Source organism: Oncorhynchus gorbuscha, linkage group LG05 (genome assembly GCF_021184085.1).
Source record: "Oncorhynchus gorbuscha isolate QuinsamMale2020 ecotype Even-year linkage group LG05, OgorEven_v1.0, whole genome shotgun sequence".
NCBI lineage: Eukaryota > Metazoa > Chordata > Actinopteri > Salmoniformes > Salmonidae > Oncorhynchus > Oncorhynchus gorbuscha.
The window spans coordinates 85,625,835-85,647,241 of NC_060177.1; the positions used below are offsets into that span (position 1 = coordinate 85,625,835).

At 44.5% G+C, this 21,407-nt stretch overlaps 1 protein-coding gene across 1 annotated transcript in view; it reads left to right on the top strand.

The window, feature by feature from the left end:
* The first annotated feature begins 1,396 nt into the window (after nucleotides 1-1,396).
* The window catches only part of hs3st1l2 (heparan sulfate (glucosamine) 3-O-sulfotransferase 1-like 2), a 44,375-nt gene continuing 24,364 nt past the window's right edge, over nucleotides 1,397-21,407 (top strand). The window contains exon 1 of the mRNA XM_046351398.1: nucleotides 1,397-1,581. The gene's annotated coding sequence lies outside the window, so the exon portion shown is untranslated. The remainder of the gene's footprint in view (nucleotides 1,582-21,407) is intronic.

Here is a 21,407-nt window from a genome sequence, read left to right on the forward strand (position 1 = left end):
TGTTCCTTCAAGGTGTTAGAACGTTATGGTCTATGTTCCTTCAAGGTGTTAGAACGTTATGTTCTATGTTCCTTCAAGGTGTTAGAACGTTATGTTCTATGTTCCTTCAAGGTGTTAGAACGTTATGGTCTATGTTCCTTCAAGGTGTTAGAACGTTATGATCTATGTTCCTTCAAGGTGTTAGAACGTTATGGTCTATGTTCCTTCAAGGTGTTAGAACGTTATGGTCTATGTTCCTTCAAGGTGTTAGAACGTTATGGTCTATGTTCCTTCAAGGTGTTAGAACGTTATGGTCTATGTTCCTTCAAGGTGTTAGAACGTTATGTTCTATGTTCCTTCAAGGTGTTAGAACGTTATGTTCTATGTTCCTTCAAGGTGTTAGAACGTTATGTTCTATGTTCCTTCAAGGTGTTAGAACGTTATGTTCTATGTTCCTTCAAGGTGTTAGAACGTTATGTTCTATGTTCCTTCAAGGTGTTAGAACGTTATGTTCTATGTTCCTTCAAGGTGTTAAACGGTGTTCCTTCAAGGTGTTAGAACGTTATGTTCTATGTTCCTTCAAGGTGTTAGAACGTTATGTTCTATGTTCCTTCAAGGTGTTAGAACGTTATGTTCTATGTTCCTTCAAGGTGTTAGAACGTTATGTTCTATGTTCCTTCAAGGTGTTAGAACGTTATGATCTATGTTCCTTCAAGGTGTTAGAATGTTATGTTCTATGTTCCTTCAAGGTGTTAGAACGTTATGTTCTATGTTCCTTCAAGGTGTTAGAATGTTATGTTCTATGTTCCTTCAAGGTGTTAGAACGTTATGTTCTATGTTCCTTCAAGGTGTTAATGTGTTATTTGTTATAAATCAGAGAGAAGAAAGGGAGAGAGGGGTTGATGGAGCGAGAGGAGGAGGGGCCGAGTGGAAGAGGAGGGGAGGAGGAGGCAGGACTTGGAATTTCCCAAGGGGTTTATGTGTTTGCTCTCTCTCTCACTCGGTCAACCGCAAAGCAAAGTCACATACACTCTCACTCATTCTCTCTTTTTGACACAGAACCAGAGACGCACTTGACACACACACATACACACACACTCACAGACACCACTCCTTAGCATAGCGGGACAAGCAGCTCACAAATAACAGCGACATCTACCACTTGGATTTTATCAGAGGCTTTAAGAAGAGACCAGACACAGAGGACTGGAGAGAAGAGACCAGACACAGAGGAGTGGAGAGAAGAGACCAGACACAGAGGACTGGAGAGAAGAGACCAGACACAGAGGACAGGAGAGAAGAGACCAGACACAGAGGACTGGAGAGAAGAGACCAGACACAGAGGAGTGGAGAGACCAGACAAGACACAGAGGACTGGAGAGAAGAGAACAGACACAGAGGACTGGAGAGAAGAGACCAGACACAGAGGAGTGGAGAGAAGAGACCAGACACAGAAAACTGGAGAGAAGAGACCAGACACAGAGGAGTGGAGAGAAGAGACCAGACACAGAGGAGTGGAGCGAAAAAGAGTAGGAAGACAGAGGAAGCCACCAAAAGAGGAAGAGACAAGAGGAACACCAGACCGGATTCGCAGTGACTCAGGTAAGACCTCACTCTCTCTCTCCCTACAGTATGTCTTTTATTCATACACTGAATCTCTCACCCACTCTTCCGGTCTCACTTTCTCTCTCTATCACTTTTTTAACTCTTCCTCTCAGAGGAAGTGGTCTGTGAATGTCGGTTTATTCTGAGAGTCATACTGTGTGTGTGTGTGTGTGTGTGTGTGTGTGTGTGTGTGTGTGTGTGTGTGTGTGTGTGTGTGTGTGTGTGTGTGTGTGTGTGTGTGTGTGTGTGTGTGTGTGTGTGTGTGTGTGTGTGTGTGTGTGTGTGTGTGTGTGTGTGTGTGTGTGTGTGTGTGTGTGTGTGTGTGTGTGTGTGTGTGTGTGTGTGTGTGTGTGTGTGTGTGTGTGTGTGTGTGTGTGTGTGTGTGTGTGTGCGTGCGAGAGGTTACTGATATGGTCTGTTTGGCAACAGTTAGTGGAAGAGTTGTGGTATGTGGATAAACAGGTAGTCATGGATGCGCAAAATGTGTTGTGGCATGTAGTAAACACTCTGTCAGTTAATCACAACTCCAGGGTAGTAAACACTCTGTCAGTTAATCACAACTCCAGGGTAGTAAACACTCTGTCAGTTAATCACAACTCCAGGGTAGTAAACACTCTGTCAGTTAATCACAACTCCAGGGTAGTAAACACTCTGTTAGTTAATCACAACTCCAGGGTAGTAAACACTCTGTCAGTTAATCACAACTCCAGGGTAGTAAACACTCTGTCAGTTAATCACAACTCCAGGGTAGTAAACACTCTGTTAGTTAATCACAACTCCAGGGTAGTAAACACTCTGTCAGTTAATCACAACTCCAGGGTAGTAAACACTCTGTCAGTTAATCACAACTCCAGGGTAGTAAACACTCTGTCAGTTAATCACAACTCCAGGGTAGTAAACACTCTGTCAGTTAATCACAACTCCAGGGTAGTAAACACTCTGTAGTTAATCACTCCAGGGTAGTAAACACTCTGTCAGTTAATCACAACTCCAGGGTAGTAAACACTCTGTTAGTTAATCACAACTCCAGGGTAGTAAACACTCTGTTATAAACAACTCCAGGGTAGTAAACACTCTGTCAGTTAATCACAACTCCAGGGTAGTAAACACTCTGTCAGTTAATCACAACTCCAGGGTAGTAAACACTCTGTCAGTTAATCACAACTCCAGGGTAGTAAACACTCTGTTAGTTAATCACAACTCCAGGGTAGTAAACACTCTGTTATAAACACTCTGTCAGTTAATCACAACTCCAGGGTAGTAAACACTCTGTTATAAACACTCTGTCAGTTAATCACAACTCCAGGGTAGTAAACACTCTGTCAGTTAATCACAACTCCAGGGTAGTAAACACTCTGTTATAAACACTCTGTTAGTTAATCACAACTCCAGGGTAGTAAACACTCTGTTATAAACACTCTGTCAGTTAATCACAACTCCAGGGTAGTAAACACTCTGTCAGTTAATCACAACTCCAGGGTAGTAAACACTCTGTTATAAACACTCTGTTAGTTAATCACAACTCCAGGGTAGTAAACACTCTGTTATAAACACTCTGTCAGTTAATCACAACTCCAGGGTAGTAAACACTCTGTTAGTTAATCACAACTCCAGGGTAGTAAACACTCTGTTAGTTAATCACAACTCCAGGGTAGTAAACACTCTGTTAGTTAATCACAACTCCAGGGTAGTAAACACTCTGTTAGTTAATCACAACTCCAGGGTAGTAAACACTCTGTTAGTTAATCACAACTCCAGGGTAGAAACACTCTGTTAGTTAATCACAACTCCAGGGTAGTAAACACTCTGTTATAAACACTCTGTCAGTTAATCACAACTCCAGGGTAGTAAACACTCTGTTATAAACACTCTGTCAGTTAATCACAACTCCAGGGTAGTAAACACTCTGTCAGTTAATCACAACTCCAGGGTAGTAAACACTCTGTTATAAACACTCTGTTAGTTAATCACAACTCCAGGGTAGTAAACACTCTGTTATAAACACTCTGTCAGTTAATCACAACTCCAGGGTAGTAAACACTCTGTCAGTTAATCACAACTCCAGGGTAGTAAACACTCTGTTATAAACACTCTGTTAGTTAATCACAACTCCAGGGTAGTAAACACTCTGTTATAAACACTCTGTCAGTTAATCACAACTCCAGGGTAGTAAACACTCTGTTAGTTAATCACAACTCCAGGGTAGTAAACACTCTGTTAGTTAATCACAACTCCAGGGTAGTAAACACTCTGTTAGTTAATCACAACTCCAGGGTAGTAAACACTCTGTTAGTTAATCACAACTCCAGGGTAGTAAACACTCTGTTAGTTAATCACAACTCCAGGGTAGTAAAACACTCTGTTAGTTAATCACAACTCCAGGGTAGTAAAACACTATGTTATAAACACTCTGTTAGTTAATCACAACTCCAGGGTAGTAAACACTATGTTAGTTAATCACAACTCCAAGGTAGTAAACACTCTGTTAGTTAATCACAACTCCAGGGTAGAAACACTCTGTTAGTTAATCACAACTCCAGGGTAGTAAACACTCTGTTATAAACACTCTGTTAGTTAATCACAACTCCAGGGTAGTAAACACTCTGTTATAAACACTCTGTCAGTTAATCACAACTCCAGGGTAGTAAACACTCTGTTATAAACACTCTGTCAGTTAATCACAACTCCAGGGTAGTAAACACTCTGTTATAAACACTCTGTTAATCACAACTCCAGGGTAGTAAACACTCTGTTATTAAACAACTCTGTAGTTAATCACAACTCTGTCAGGGTAGTAAACACTCTGGGTAGTAAACACTCTGTTATAAACACTCTGTCAGTTAATCACAACTCCAGGGTAGTAAACACTCTGTCAGTTAATCACAACTCCAGGGTAGTAAACACTCTGTTATAAACACTCTGTCAGTTAATCACAACTCCAGGGTAGTAAACACTCTGTCAGTTAATCACAACTCCAGGGTAGTAAACACTCTGTTAGTTAATCACAACTCCAGGGTAGTAAACACTCTGTTATAAACACTCTGTCAGTTAATCACAACTCCAGGGTAGTAAACACTCTGTCAGTTAATCACAACTCCAGGGTAGTAAACACTCTGTTAGTTAATCACAACTCCAGGGTAGTAAACACTCTGTTAGTTAATCACAACTCCAGGGTAGTAAACACTCTGTTAGTTAATCACAACTCCAGGGTAGTAAACACTCTGTTAGTTAATCACAACTCCAGGGTAGTAAACACTATGTTAGTTAATCACAACTCCAGGGTAGAAACACTCTGTTAGTTAATCACAACTCCAGGGTAGTAAACACTCTGTTAGTTAACCACAACTCCAGGGTAGTAAACACTCTGTTAGTTAATCACAACTCCAGGGTAGAAACACTCTGTTAGTTAATCACAACTCCAGGGTAGTAAACACTCTGTTATAAACACTCTGTTAGTTAATCACAACTCCAGGGTAGTAAACACTCTGTTAGTTAATCACAACTCCAGGGTAGTAAAACACTCTGTTAGTTAATCACAACTCCAGGGTAGTAAAACACTATGTTATAAACACTCTGTTAGTTAATCACAACTCCAGGGTAGTAAACACTATGTTAGTTAATCACAACTCCAAGGTAGTAAACACTCTGTTAGTTAATCACAACTCCAGGGTAGAAACACTCTGTTAGTTAATCACAACTCCAGGGTAGTAAACACTCTGTTATAAACACTCTGTTAGTTAATCACAACTCCAGGGTAGTAAACACTCTGTTATAAACACTCTGTCAGTTAATCACAACTCCAGGGTAGTAAACACTCTGTTATAAACACTCTGTCAGTTAATCACAACTCCAGGGTAGTAAACACTCTGTTATAAACACTCTGTCAGTTAATCACAACTCCAGGGTAGTAAACACTCTGTCAGTTAATCACAACTCCAGGGTAGTAAACACTCTGTTATAAACACTCTGTCAGTTAATCACAACTCCAGGGTAGTAAACACTCTGTTATAAACACTCTGTCAGTTAATCACAACTCCAGGGTAGTAAACACTCTGTCAGTTAATCACAACTCCAGGGTAGTAAACACTCTGTTATAAACACTCTGTCAGTTAATCACAACTCCAGGGTAGTAAACACTCTGTCAGTTAATCACAACTCCAGGGTAGTAAACACTCTGTTAGTTAATCACAACTCCAGGGTAGTAAACACTCTGTTATAAACACTCTGTCAGTTAATCACAACTCCAGGGTAGTAAACACTCTGTCAGTTAATCACAACTCCAGGGTAGTAAACACTCTGTTAGTTAATCACAACTCCAGGGTAGTAAACACTCTGTTAGTTAATCACAACTCCAGGGTAGTAAACACTCTGTTAGTTAATCACAACTCCAGGGTAGTAAACACTCTGTTAGTTAATCACAACTCCAGGGTAGTAAACACTATGTTAGTTAATCACAACTCCAGGGTAGAAACACTCTGTTAGTTAATCACAACTCCAGGGTAGTAAACACTCTGTTAGTTAACCACAACTCCAGGGTAGTAAACACTCTGTTAGTTAATCACAACTCCAGGGTAGAAACACTCTGTTAGTTAATCACAACTCCAGGGTAGTAAACACTCTGTTATAAACACTCTGTTAGTTAATCACAACTCCAGGGTAGTAAACACTCTGTTATAAACACTCTGTTAGTTAATCACAACTCCAGGGTAGAAACACTCTGTTAGTTTATCATAACACCCTCTATATCTCTCCCCTCTCTCTCTCTGCTGTACATCTCTCTGCTTTATATCTCTCCCCTCTATCTCCCCGCTCTCTAGCCCTTCTCTATACCTCCCTATCTCTCTCCCCCTCTCTATCTCTCCACTCTCTATTTCCCCCTCTCTATCTCTCCACTCTCTATTTCCCCCTCTCTATCTCTCCACTCTCTATTTCCCCCTCTCTATCTCTCCACTATCTATTTCCCCCTCTCTATCTCTCCACTCTCTATTTCCCCCTCTCTATCGCTCCACTCTCTATTTCTCTCTCACTCTCTCTCTCTCCACTCTCCACTCTCTATTTCCCCGTCTCTATCTCTCCACTCTCTATTTCCCCTCTTTCTCTCCACTCTCTCTATCTCTCCTCTCTCCACTCTCTATTTCCCCTCTCTATCTCTCCACTCTCTATTTCCCCCTCTCTCCATCTCTCCACTCTCTATTTCCCCCTCTCTATCTCTCCACTCTCTATTTCCCCTCTATCTCTCCACTCCACTCTATTTCCCCCTCTCTATCTCCACTCTCTATTTCCCCCTCTATCTCTCCACTCTCCCCTCTCTATCTCCACTCTATTTCTCTCTCTCTATCTCTCTATTTCCCCTCTTCTCCACTTATTTCCCCTCTCTATCTCCACTCTCTATTTCCCCCTCTCTATCTCTCCCCCTCTCTATCTCCACTCTCTATTTCCCCCTCTCTCTCTATCTCCACTCTCTATTTCTCCTCTCTCTCCCTCTCTATTTCCCCCTCTCTCTCCACTCTCTATTTCCCCCTCTCTATCTCTCCACTCTCTATTTCCCCCTCTCTATCTCCACTCTCTATTTCCTCTCTCTCTCTCTCCACTCTCTATTTCCCCTCTCTCGCCATCTCCACTCTCTATTTCCCTCTCTCCACTCTCTATTTCCCCCTCTCTATCTCCACTCTCTATTTCCCCCTCTCTATCTCTCCACTCTCTATTTCCCCCTCTCTATCTCCACTCTCTATTTCCCCTCTCTATCTCTCCACTCTCTATTTCCCCCTCTCTATCTCCACTCTCTATTTCTCTCTCTCTCTCTCTCTCCATCTCTCTCTCTCCACTCTCTATTTCCCCCTCTCTCTCTCTCCACTCTCTATTTCCCCCTCTCTATCTCCACTCTCTATTTCCCTCCACTCTCTATCTCCACTCTCTATTTCCCCTCTCTATCTCTCCACTCTCTATTTCCCCTCTCCACTCTCTCTCTCTCACTCTCTATTTCTCTCCACTCTCTATCTCCACTCTCTATTTCCCCCTCTCTATCTCTATCTCTCTCCACTCTCTATTTCCTCCCACTCTCTATTTCTTCTCTCTCTCTCCACTTCCCCCTCTATTTCCCTCTCTATTTCTCTCTCCTCCATCTCCCCTCCACTCTATTTCTATTTCCCCTCTATTTCCACTCTCTATTTCCCTCCTCTCTCTCCTCCACTCTCTATTTCCCCTCTCTCTCTCTCACTCTCTATTTCCCCCTCTCTATTTCTCTCCACTCTCTATTTCCCTCTCTCTCCACTATCTATTTCCCCCTCTCTCTATCTCTCCACTCTCTATTTCCACCTCTCTCTCTCTCCACTCTCTATTTCCTCTCTCTCTATCTCTCCACTCTCTATTTCCCCTCTCTCTCTCCACTCTCTCCACTCTCTATTTCCCCCTCTCTCTCTCTCCACTCTCTATTTCCCCCTCTCTCTCTCCACTCTCTATTTTTCCCCTCTCTCTCCACTCTATTTCTATCTTCCACTCTATTTCTCTCTCTCTCCACTCTATTTCCCTCTCCACTCTCTCTCTCTCTCCACTCTCTATTTCCCCTCTCTCTCTCCACTCACTCTCTACTCTTTTCCTCTATCTCCATTTCCACTCTCTATTTCCCTCTCTCTCTCTCTATCTCTCCACTCTCTATTTCCCCTCTCTCTCTCTCTCATTTCTCTCTATTTCCCCCTCTCTCTCTCTATTTCCCTCTCTATCTATTTCCCTCTCTCTCACTCTATTTCCCCCTCTCTCCATCTCCACTCTCTATTTCCCCTCTCTCTCTCTCTCCACTCTCTATTTCCCCCTCTCTATCTCCACTCTCTATTTCCCCCTCTCTATCTCTCCACTCTCTATTTCCCCTCTCTCTCTCCACTCTCTATTTCCCCCTCTCTATCTCTCCACTCTCTATTTCCCCCTCTCTCTCTCCACTCTCTATTTCCCCACTCTCTCTCTCTCCACTCCACTCTATTTCCCCCTCTCTCTCCACTCTCTATTTCCCTCTCTCTCTCTCCACTCTCTATTTCCCCTCTCTCTATCTCCCACTCTCTATTTCCCCCTCTCTATCTCCACTATCTATTTCCCCCTCTCTATCTCTCCACTCTCTATTTCCTCCCTCTCTATCTCCTCTATTTCCCCCTCTCTATCTCTATCTATTTCTCTCTCTCTCCACTCTCTATTTCCCCCTCTCTACTCTCCACTCTCTATTTCCCCTCTCTCTCATCTCTCTATTTCCCTCTCTATCTCCACTCTCTATTTCCCCCTCTCTATCTCTCCACTCTCTATTTCCCCCTCTCTCTCTCCACTCTCTATTTCCCCCTCTCTACTCTCCACTCTCTATTTCCCCCTCTCTATCTCTCCACTCTCTATTTCTCTATTCCACTCTCTATTTCCCTCTCTCTCTCCACTCTCTATTTCCCCCTCTCTCTCTCTCACTCTCTATTTCCCCCTCTCTATCTCTCCACTATCTATTTCCCCCTCTCTCTCTCCACTCTCTATTTCCCCCTCTCTATCTCTCCACTCTCTATTTCTCCACTCTCTATTTCCCCCTCTATCTCTCCACTCTCTATTTCCTCCACTCTCTCTCTATCTCGCCACTCTCTATTTCCCCTCCACTCTCTATCTCTCACTCTCTACTTTCCCCCTCTCTATCTCTCCACTCTCTATTTCCCCCTCTCTATCTCCCACTCTCTATTTCCCCCTCTCTCTCTCCACTCTCTATTTCCCTCTCCACTCTCTATTTCCTCTCTCTCTCGCCACTCTCTATTTCCCCTCTCTATCTCCACTCTCTATTTCCCCCTCTCTCTCCACTCTCCACTCTCTATTTCCCCCTCTCTCTCCACTCTCTATTTCCCCCTCTCTATCTCTCCACTCTCTATTTCCCTCTCTATTTCTCTCTCCACTCTCTATTTCCCCCTTTCTCTCCACTCTCTCTCTCTCACTCTCTATTTCCCTCTATTTCCCTCTCTCTCTATCTCCACTCTCTATTTCCCCCTCTCTCTATCTCTCCACTCTCTATTTCCCCTCTCCACTCTCTATCTCTCCACTCTCTATTTCCCCCTCTCTCTCCACTCTCTCTATTTCCCCCTCTCTATCTCTCCACTATTTCTCTATTTCCCCTCTCTCTCTCCACTCTATCTCCACTCTCTATTTCCCTCTATTTCTCTCTATCTCTCCACTCTCTATTTCCTCTCTCTCCTCTCTCTATTTCCCCCTCTCTCTCCCACTCTCTATTTCCCTCTCTATTTCTCTATCTCTCCACTCTCCACTATTTCCTCTATCTCCACTCTCTCTATTTCTCTCTCTCTCTCTCTCCACTCTCTATTTCCCCCTCTCTCTCTCCACTCTCTATTTCCCCTCTCTCTCACTCTCTATTTCCCCCTCTCTATCTCTCCACTCTCTATTTCCCCCTCTCTCTCTCCTCCACTCTCTATTTCCCTCTCTCTCCACTCTCTATTTCCCCCTCTCTATCTCCACTCTCTATTTCTATTTCCCCCTCTCTCTCCACTCTCTCTCCCACTTCTCTCCCTCTCTCTCCACTCTCTCCACTCTCCCTCTATTTCCCTCCTCTCTCCCACTCTCTATTTCCCTCTCTCTCTCCACTCTATTTCCCCCTCTCTCTCTCCACTCTCTATTTCCCCCTCTCTCCACTCTCTATTTCCCCCTCTCTCTCTCCACTCTCTATTTCCCCTCTCTATCTCCACTCTCTATTTCCCTCTCTCTCCACTCTCTATTTCCCCTCTCTATCTCCACTCTCTATTTCCCTCTCTCTCTCCACTCTCTATTTCCCCCTCTCTATCTCCACTCTCTATTTCCCCCTCTCTCTCTCCACTCTCTATTTCCCCCTCTCTCTCTCTCCACTCTCCCCACTCTCTATTTCCCCCTCTCTATCTCCACTCTCTATTTCCCCCTCTCTCTCCACTCTCTATTTCCCTCTATCTCTCCACTCTCTATTTCCCCCTCTCTCTCTCCACTCTCTATTTCCCTCTCTACTCTCCACTCTCTATTTCCCCCTCTCTATCTCCACTCTCTATTTCCCCCTCTCTATCTCTCCACTCTCTATTTCCCCCTCTCTATCTCCACTCTCTATTTCCACTCTCTATCTCTCCACTCTCTATTTCCCCTCCTCTCCACTCTCTATTTCACTCTCCACTATCTTTTCCCCCTCTCTATCTCTCCACTCTCTATTTCCCCCTCTCTATCTCCCACTCTCTATTTCCCTCTCTCTCTCTCCACTCTCTATTTCCCCCTCTCTATCTCCACTCTCTATTTCCCCCTCTCTATCTCCACTCTCTATTTCCCCCTCTCTATCTCCACTCTCTATTTCCCCCTCTCTCTCTCCACTCTCTATTTCCCTCTCTCTCTCCACTCTCTATTTCCCCCTCTCTATCTCTCCACTCTCTATTTCCCCTCTCTCTCCACTCTCTATTTCCCCCTCTATCTCCCACTCTCTATTTCCCCTCTCTATCTCTCCACTCTCTATTTCCACTCTATTTCCTCTCTCTCTCCACTCTATTTCCCCCTCTATTTCCTCTATTTCCCCCTCTCTATCTCTCCACTCTCTATTTCCTCTCCTCTCTCTCTCCACTCCACTCTCTCTCATTTCCCCCTCTCTATCTCCACTCTCTATTTCCCTCTCTATCTCTCTCTCTCCACTCTATTTCCCCTCTATTTCTCTCTCTCTCTATTTCCCCCTCTCTATCTCCACTCTCTACTCTCTATTTCCCCACTCTCTATCTCCTCCACTCTCTATTTCCCCTATTTCTCTCTATCTCTCCACTCTCTATTTCCCCCTCTCTCCATCTCTATTTCACTCTCTATTTCCCCCTCTATTTCTCTCCTCTCCACTCTCTCTCTCTATCTCCATTTCCCCTCTCTCTCCACTCTCCCCTCTCTATCTCTCTCTCTCTCCACTCTCTATTTCCCCCTCTCTCTCTCCACTCTCTATTTCCCCTCTCTATCTCTCCACTCTCTATTTCCCCCTCTCTCTCTCCACTCTCTATTTCCCCCTCTCTATCTCTCTATCTCCACTCTATTTCCCCCTCTCTCTCTCCACTCTCTATTTCCCCCTCTCTATCTCTCCCCCTCTATCTCTCTCTATTTCCCCCTCTCTCTCTCTCCACTCTCTATTTCCCCTCTATCGCCACTCTCCACTCTCTATTTCCACTCCTCTCTCTCTCTCCACTCTCTATTTCCCCCTCTCTCTCTCCACTCCATTTCTCTCTATTTCCTCCACTCTCTCTCTCTCCACTCTCTATTTCCCCCTCTCCACTCTCTATCTCCCACTCTCCACTCTCTATTTCCCCCTCTCTATCTCTCCATTTCTCTCTATTTCCACTCTCTATTTCTCTCTATCTCCACTCTCTATTTCTCTCTCTCTCTCCACTCTCTATTTCCCCCTCTCTATCTCTATCTCCACTCTCTATTTCCCTATCTATTTCTCTACTCTCTCCATCTCCACTCTATTTCCCTCTCTATCTCTCCACTCTCTATTTCCCCTCTCTATCTCCACTCTCCACTCTCTCTTTTCCTCTATCTCTCCACTCTCTATTTCCCCCTCTCTATCTCCACTCTCTATTTCTCTCTATTTCCACCCTCTCTCTCTCCACTCTCTATTTCCCCCTCTCTCTCTCCACTCTCTATTTCCCCCTCTCTCTCTCCACTATCTCCACTCTCTATTCTATTTCCCTCTCTATCTCCACTCTCTATTTCCCCCTCTCTCTCTCTCCACTCCACTATTTCCCTCCTCTCTATCTCCACTCCACTCTATTTCCCCCTCTCTATCTCTCCACTCTCTATTTCCCCCTCTCTCTCCACTCTCTCACTCTCTATTTCCCCCTCTCTATCTCCACTCTCTATTTCCCCCTCTCTCTCCACTCTATTTCCCTCTCTCCACTCTCTATTTCCCCCCTCTCTATCTCTCCACTCTCTATTTCCCCTCTCTATCTCCACTCTCTATTTCTCTCTCTATTTCCCCCTCTCTCCATCTCCACTCTCTATTTCCCCTCTCTCTCCCACTCTCTATTTCCCCCTCTCTCCTCCACTCTCCACTCTCTATTTCCCCCTCTCTCTCTCCACTCTCTATTTCCCCTCTATCTCCACTCTCTATTTCTCTCTCTCTCTCCCACTCTCTATCTCTCCACTCTCTATTTCCCCCTCTCTCTCCACTCTCTATTTCCCTCTCTCTCCACTCTCTATTTCCCCCTCTCTATCTCTCCACTCTCTATTTCCCCCTCTCTATCTCCACTCTCTATTTCCCCTCTCTCTCTCCACTCTCTATTTCCCTCTCCACTCTATTTCTCTCTCCACTCTCTATTTCCCCTCTCTCTATCTCTCCACTCTCTATTTCCCCCTCTCTCTCTCCACTCTCTATTTCCCCCTCTCTATCTCTCCACTCTCTATTTCCCTCTCTCTCTCCACTCCACTCTATTTCCCCTCTATCTCTCTATTTCTCCACTCTCTATTTCCCCCTCTCTATCTCTCCACTCTCTATTTCCCCTCTCTCTATCTCCACTCTCTATTTCCCCCTCTCTCTCCACTCTATTTCTACTTTATTTCCCTCTCTCTATCTCCACTCTCTATTTCCCCCTCTCTATCTCTCCACTCTCTCTCTCCATTTCCCCTCTCTCTATCTCTCCACTCTCTATTTCCCCCTCTATCTCCACTCTCCTCTCTCTCCACTCTCTATTTCCCCTCTCTCTCCACTCTCTATTTCCCCCTCTCTCTCTCCACTCTCTATTTCCCCCTCTCTATCTCCACTCTCTATTTCCCCCTCTCTCTCCACTCTATTTCCACTCTCCACTCTATTTCCCTCTCTCTCTCTCTACCCCCTCTCTATTTTTCCCTCTCTCTCCTCACTCTCTCCATTTCCCTCTCTATCTCCACTCTCTATTTCTCCATCTCTCTCTCTCCACTCTCTATTTCCCTCTCTCTCTCCACTCTCTATTTCCCCTCTCTCTCTATTTCCCCTCTCTCTATTTCCCCCTCTCTCTCTCCACTCTCTATTTCCCTCTCTATTCCACTCCTATTTCTCTCTCTATTTCCCCTCTCCACTCCACTCTATTTCCCCTCTCTCCACTCTATCTCTCTCCACTCTCTATTTCCCCTCTCTCTCTCCACTCCACTCTCTATTTCCCTCTCTCTCCACTCTATTTCTCCACTCTCTCTATTTCCCTCTATCTCCCACTCTCTATTTCCCCCTCTCTTTCTCTCTCTCCACTCTCTCCATTTCCCCTCTCTCTCTCTCTCTTCTCTCTCCACTATCTATTTCCTCTCTATCTCCACTCTCTATTTCCCTCTCTATTCCACTCTCTATTTCCCCTCTATTCTCCCACTCTCTCCACTCCACTCTATTTCCCCTCTCTCTCTCTCCACTCTCTATTTCCCCTCTCTCTCTCTCCACTCTCTATTTCCCTCTATCTCCACTCTCTCTATCTCTCCACTCTCTATTTCCCCCTCTCTCTCTATTTCCCCCTCTCTCGCTCCACTCCATTTCCCCCTCTATTTCCCTCTCTCTCCACTCTCTCACTCCACTCTATTTCCCTCTCTCTCTCCACTCTCTATTTCCCCCTCTCTCTCCACTCTATTTCTCTCCACTCTCCACTATTTCCCCTCTCTCTATCTCTCTATCTCTCCACTCTATTTCCCTCTCTCTCTCCTATTTCCACTCCACTCTATTTCCCCCTCCACTCTCTATCTCCACTCTCTATTTCCCCTCTCTCTCTATCTCCCACTCTCTATTTCCCTCTCTCTATCTCCACTCTCTATTTCCCCCTCTCTCTCTCCACTCTCTATCTCTCCACTCTCTATTTCCCCCTCTCTATCTCCACTCTCTATTTCCCCTCTCTCTCTCTCTCTCTCTCCACTCTCCACTATTTCCCTCTCTATCTCCACTCTCTATTTCCCCCTCTCTCTCTCTATTTCTCCTATCTCTCCACTCTCTATTTCCCTCCACTCTCTATCTCTCCACTCTCTATTTCCCCTATCTCTCTCTCCACTCTCTTTCCCCCTCTCTCTCCACTTTTTCCCCCTCTCTATCTCCACTCTCTATTTCCCCCTCTATCTCTCCACTCTCTATTTCCCTCTCTCTCTATCTCTCACTCTCTATTTCCCTCTCTCTCTCCCACTCTCTATTTCCCCTCTCTCTCTCCACTCTCTATTTCTCTCTCCACTCTCTCTCTCTCCACTCTCTATTTCCCCCTCTCTATCTCTCCACTCTCTATTTCCCCTCTCTCTCTCTCACTCTCTATTTCCCCCTCTCTCTCTCTATCTATTTCCACTCTCTCTATTTCCCTCTCTCTTTCTCCCTCTCTATTCTCCACTCTCTATTTCCCCCACTCTCTATTTCCCCCTCTCTCTCTCTCCACTCCACTCTATTTCCCCCTCTCTCTCTCTCCACTCTCTATTTCCCCTATCTCTCTATCTCTCCACTCTCTCTATTTCCACTCTCTATTTCCCCTCTCTCTCTCCACTCTCTATTTCTCTCTCTCCACTCTATTTCCCCCTCTCTATTTCTCTCTCTATTTCCCTCTCTCTCTCTCTCTCTCCACTCTCTATTCTCTCTCTCTCTCTATCTCCACTCTCTATTTCCCTCTCTCTCCACTCTCTATTTCCCCTCTCTCTATTTCTCCACTCTCTATTTCTCTCTCTCTATTTCTCTCTCTCTCCTCTATTTCCTCTCTCTCTCTCTCTCCTCTCTCTCTTTCTCTATTTCCCCTCTCTCTCTCTCCACTCTCTCTATTTCCTCTCCACTCTCTATTTCCCCTCTCTCTATCTCTCCACTATCTATTTCCCTCTCTCTCTCTCCACTCTCTATTTCCCCTCTCTCTCTCCACTCTCTATTTTTCCCCTCTCTCTCCACTCTCTATTTCCCTCTCTATTTCCCTCTCTATCTCTCCACTATCTATTTCCCCCTCTCTCTCTCCACTCTCTATTTCCCCTCTCTCTCTCTCCCACTCTCTATTTCCCCCTCTCTCTCTCCATTCTCCCCCTCTCCTCTCCTCCACTCTCTATTTCCCCCTCTCTCTCTCTCCACTCTCTATTTCCCCCTCTCTCTCTCACTCTCTATCTCTATTTCCCCCTCTCTCTCTCTCTCCACTCTCCATCTATTTCCCCTCTCTCTCTCTCTCCACTCTCTATTTCCCCCTCTCTATCTCCACTCTCTATTTCCCCCTCTCTCTCTCCACTCTCTATTTCCCCCTCTCTCTATCTCCACTCTCTATTTCCCCTCTCTCTATCTCCACTCTCTATTTCCCCCTCTCTATCTCTCCACTCTCTATTTCCCCCTCTCTATCTCCACTCTCCACTCTCTATTTCCCCTCTCTCTCTCTCTCTCCACTCTCTATTTCCCCCTCTATCTCTCCACTCTCCACTCTCTATTTCCCCTCTCTATCTCCACTCTCCACTCCACTCTATTTCCCCCTCTCTATCTCTCCACTCTCTATTTTTCCCCCTCTCTATCTCCACTCTATTTCCCCTCTCTACTCCACTCTATTTCCCCCTCTCTATCTCCACTCTCTATTTCCCCTCTCTCTCTCTCTCCACTCTCTATTTCCCCTCTCTCTATCTCCACTCTCTATTTCCTCTCTCTCTCTCTCTCTACTCTCTATTTCCTCTCTCTCTCTCCACTCTCTCTCTATTTCCCCTCTCTATCTCCACTTTATTTCCCTCTATCTCTCCACTATCTATTTCCCTCTCTATCTCTCCACTCTCTATTTCCCCCTCTCTCCCCCTCTCTCTCTCCACTCTCTCTCTCTCTCTATCTATTTCTCAACTCTCTATTTCCCTCTCTCTCTCTCCCACTCTCTATTTCCCCCTCTCTCTCTCTCCACTCTCTATTTCCCTCCACTCTATTTCCTCTCTCTCACTCTCTATTTCCACTCTCTATTTCCTCCACTCCACTCTATTTCCCTCTCTATCTCTCCACTCTCTCTATTTCCCCCTCTCTCTCTCTATTCTCACTCTCTATTTCCCCCTCTCTCTCTCTCTCTACTCCCACTCTATTTCCCCCTCTCTCTCCACTCTCTCCACTCTCCACTATTTCCCCTCTCTCTCCACTCTCTACCCCTCTCTATTTCCTATTTCCCCCTCTCTATCTCTCCACTCTCTATTTCCCCCTCTCTCCTCCACTCTCTATTTCCCTCTCTCTCTCTCCACTCCACTCTATTTCTCTCTCTCTCCACTCTCTCCAACTCTCTATTTCCCCCTCTCTCCACTCTCTATTTCCCTCTCTATCTCTCCACTCTCTATTTCCCCTCTATCTCTCCACTCTCTATTCTATTTCCTCTCTCTCTCCACTCTCTATTTCCCCCTCTCTATCTCTCCACTCTCTATTTCCCCCTCTCTATCTCCACTCTCTATTTCCCCCTCTCTCTCTCTCCACACTCTCTCTCTATTTCCCCTCCACTCTATTTCCCCCTCTCCACTCTCTATTTCCCTCTCTATCTCTCCACTATCTATTTCCCCCTCTCTCTCCACTCCCCCTCTATTTATTTCCCTCTCTCTCTCTCACTCTCTATTTCTCTCTCTCTCTATCTCTCAACTCTCTATTTCCCCCCTCTCTATCTCTCCATCTCTCCACTCCACTCTATTTCCCCCTCTCTCTCCACTCTCTATTTCCCCCTCTCTCTCTCTCCACTCTCTATGTCCCTCTCTCTATCTCTCCACTCTCTATTTCCCCCTCTCTCTCTCCACTCTCTATTTCCCCCTCTCTATCTCTCCACTATCTATTTCCCCCTCTCTCTCTCCACTATCTATTTCCCCCTCTCTATCTCTCCACTCTCTATGTCCCCCTCTCTATCTCTCCACTCTCTATTTCCCCCTCTCTCTCTCCACTCTCTATTTCCCCCTCTCTCTCTCTATTTCCCCCTCTCTCTCGCCACTCTCTATTTCCCCCTCTCTCTCTCCACTCTCTATCTCCAGAGAGGGGAGAGATGGAGAGCGGAGCGATAGACTGGGAAAGATAGAGAGGGGAGGGAATGCTGTCAGTTTTACAGGCTACTGACCAGTTCTATTTTGTGTAATATTTTGAACTGATCTTAACTTTTTTGTACATCATGTTACCTATAAAAAGAAAGTCACACACTCCATATATACACTCCCAGTAATCTTTATATAGGTGGACCCATTGTTAACAAGCATTATAATGAAGACCATAGACAGCTCCTGAGTTTATAGTTTGGGGAAGTTTACAATTTATCCTACCAAACTGTTATGGAACAGTTTAATTTGAATAACGTTTTAGTTTTGTACAGTTTTTTTAATGTTAGGTGGTTCATTATAAAAATCTGAATTAAAAAATTATACAAATATAAAAGTTAAAATTAAAATAATGCAAGAACAACACCCTTTGACACCTGGACACATTGATACACCGGGATCCATTGATACACCGGGATCCATTGATACACCGGACACATTGATACACCGGGATCCATTGATACACCGGGATCCATTGATACACCTGGACACATTGATACACCGGGATCCATTGATACACCGGGATCCATTGATACACCTGATCCATTGATACACCGGGATCCATTGATACACCGGATCCATTGATACACCTGGACACATTGATACACCGGATCCATTGATACACCGGGATCCATTGATACACCGGATCCATTGATACACCGATCCATTGATACACCTGGATCCATTGATACACCTGGACCATTGATACACCGGGATCCATTGATACACCGGGATCCATTGATACACCGATCCATTGATACACGATCCATTGATACACCGGATCCATTGATACACCGATCCATTGATACACCGGATCCATTGATACACCGGGATCCATTGATACACCGGGATCCATTGATACACCTGGATCCATTGATACACCGATCCATTGATACACCGGGATCCATTGATACACCGATCCATTGATACACCGATCCATTGATACACCGGGATCCATTGATACACCGGGATCCATTGATACACCGGGATCCATTGATACACCGGGATCCATTGATACACCGATCCATTGATACACCGGGATCCATTGATACACCGGGATCCATTGATACACCGGGATCCATTGATACACCGGGATCCATTGATACACCGACACATTGATACACCGGGACATTGATACACGATCCATTGATACACCGGACCCATTGATACACCGGGATCCATTGATACACCGATCCATTGATACACCGGGATCCATTGATACACCGGGATCCATTGATACACCGATCCATTGATACACCGGATCCATTGATACACCGGGATCCATTGATACACCGGGATCCATTGATACACCGGGATCCATTGATACACCGGGATCCATTGATACACCGGGATCCATTGATACACCGGGATCCATTGATACACCGGGATCCATTGATACACCGGGATCCATTGATACACCGGGATCCATTGATACACCGGGATCCATTGATACACCGGGATCCATTGATACACCGGGATCCATTGATACACCTGGACACATTGATACACCGGGATCCATTGATACACCGGGATCCATTGATACACCGGGATCCATTGTGCGGCTAAAAACATTTGAGAATGGAACTCACAGATAGCTATAGGCCAATGCAGTAGTATTAGAGTCAGCTAAGTAAAATATATAGGCCTAAAACCAACAAACAAAAACCGTAGAAATAATCCCGATGGAAATGCAGGTTCATCTCTCTACTCTGCCTATCTGCCTCCCGTTCTATCTGTCTTGACTTGAGCTATCGCTAGTGAAGTGAAACATTGTATCAACTCAGCAGGTTGGCGTGCTCAGGCGGCTCCCTCCACGTCATCAGGACAGAGAAACCACACACATGATCATTGCTCACATAAAGCAAGACTAAACCGAAACTTGTTTCTCACAAGTGTAGCAGGTTGTCTACTCTGCGTATCAACACAATTTACCACCTTTTATTATTTATTTATTTATCTTAGTTGTTTTGCACTGACTCCTTTGCACTGGCTCTATGCACACTCCAACACATACACACACACACACTACATGTGCTCATACACACAAAACACACACATGCTTATTGATGCCACTCCAACACATACACACACACACACTACATGCGCTCATACACACAAAACACACACATGCTTATTGATGCCACTCCAACACATACACACACACACACTTCATGCGCTCATACACACAAAACACACACATGCTTATTGATGCCACTCCAACACATACACACACACACACTACATGCGCTCATACACACAAAACACACACATGCTTATTGATGCCACTCCAACACATACACACACACACACATGCTTATTGATGCCACTCCAACACATACACACACACACACTGTCATGTTTTGTCATTGATTATCATGCCTTGTCCCTGTTCTTCTCCTTCTATTCGTTTCCCTCTGCTGGTCTTATTAGGTTCTTTCCCTCTTTCTATCCCTCTCTCTCCCCCTCCCTCTCTCACTCTCCCGCTCTCTCTTCTCTCTATCGTTCCGTTCCTGCTCCCAGCTGTTCCTATTCCCCTAATCAATCATTTAGTCTTCCCACACCTGTTCCCGATCCTTTTCCCTGATTAGAGTCCCTATTTCTCTCCTTGTTATTCGTTTCTGCCCTGTCGGTTCCTTGTCTAGAATTCACCGTGCTGTGTTTGTGTATCGCCCTGTCGTGTCGTGTTTTCCTCAGATGCTGCGTGGTGAGCAGGTGTCTGAGTCTGTTTGGTTCAAGTGCCTTCCCGAGGCAACCTGCTGTTCACCTGCTGTTCAAGATCGAGTCTCCAGTTTGTCCTCGTCATTTCGAGTGAAAGTTGTGTTTTTTGATTGTATTTACTTTACTGGATTAAAGACTCTGTTTTCGCCAAGTCGCTTTTGGGTCCTCTTTCACCTGCATGACACACACATGCTTATTGATGCCACTCCAACACATACACACACACACACATGCTTATTGATGCATTACATTTACATTTACATTTAAGTCATTTAGCAGACGCTCTTATCCAGAGCGACTTACAAATTGGGCCACTCCAACACATACACACACACACACTACATGCGCTCATACACACAAAACACACACATGCTTATTGATGCCACTCCAACACATACACACACACACACATGCTTATTGATGCCACTCCAACACATACACACACACACACATGCTTATTGATGCCACTCCAACACATACACACACACACACTACATGCGCTCATACACACAAAACACACACATGCTTATTGATGCCACTCACACACAGACACACTTTCACACTTCACACACTTCTGCTACTCTGTTCATAACAATAATAATATATCCTTCTACTACTCTGTTTATAATAATGTCCTCATCTTCTTCTTCTACTCTGTTTATAATGTCATCTTCTTCTTCTATTACTCTGTTTATAATAATAATAATATCCTTCTGCTACTCTGTTTATAATAATAATAATATCTTCTTATACTACTCTGTTTATAATAATATCCTCTTCTTCTACTACTCTGTTTATAATAATAATAATATCTTATTCTACTACTCTGTTTATAATAATAATAATAATATCCTTCTGCTACTCTGTTTATAATAATAATAATATCTTCTTATACTACTCTGTTTATAATAATGTCCTCTTCTTCTACTACTCTGTTTATAATAATATCCTCTTCTTCTTCTGCTACTCTGTTTATAATAATATCCTCTGCTTCTTCTGCTACTCTGTTTATAATAATATCCTCTTCTTCTTCTGTTTATAATAATGTCCTCTTCTTCTTCTACTACTCTGTTTATAATAATATCCTCTTCTTCTTCTACTACTCTGTTTATAATAATATCCTCTTC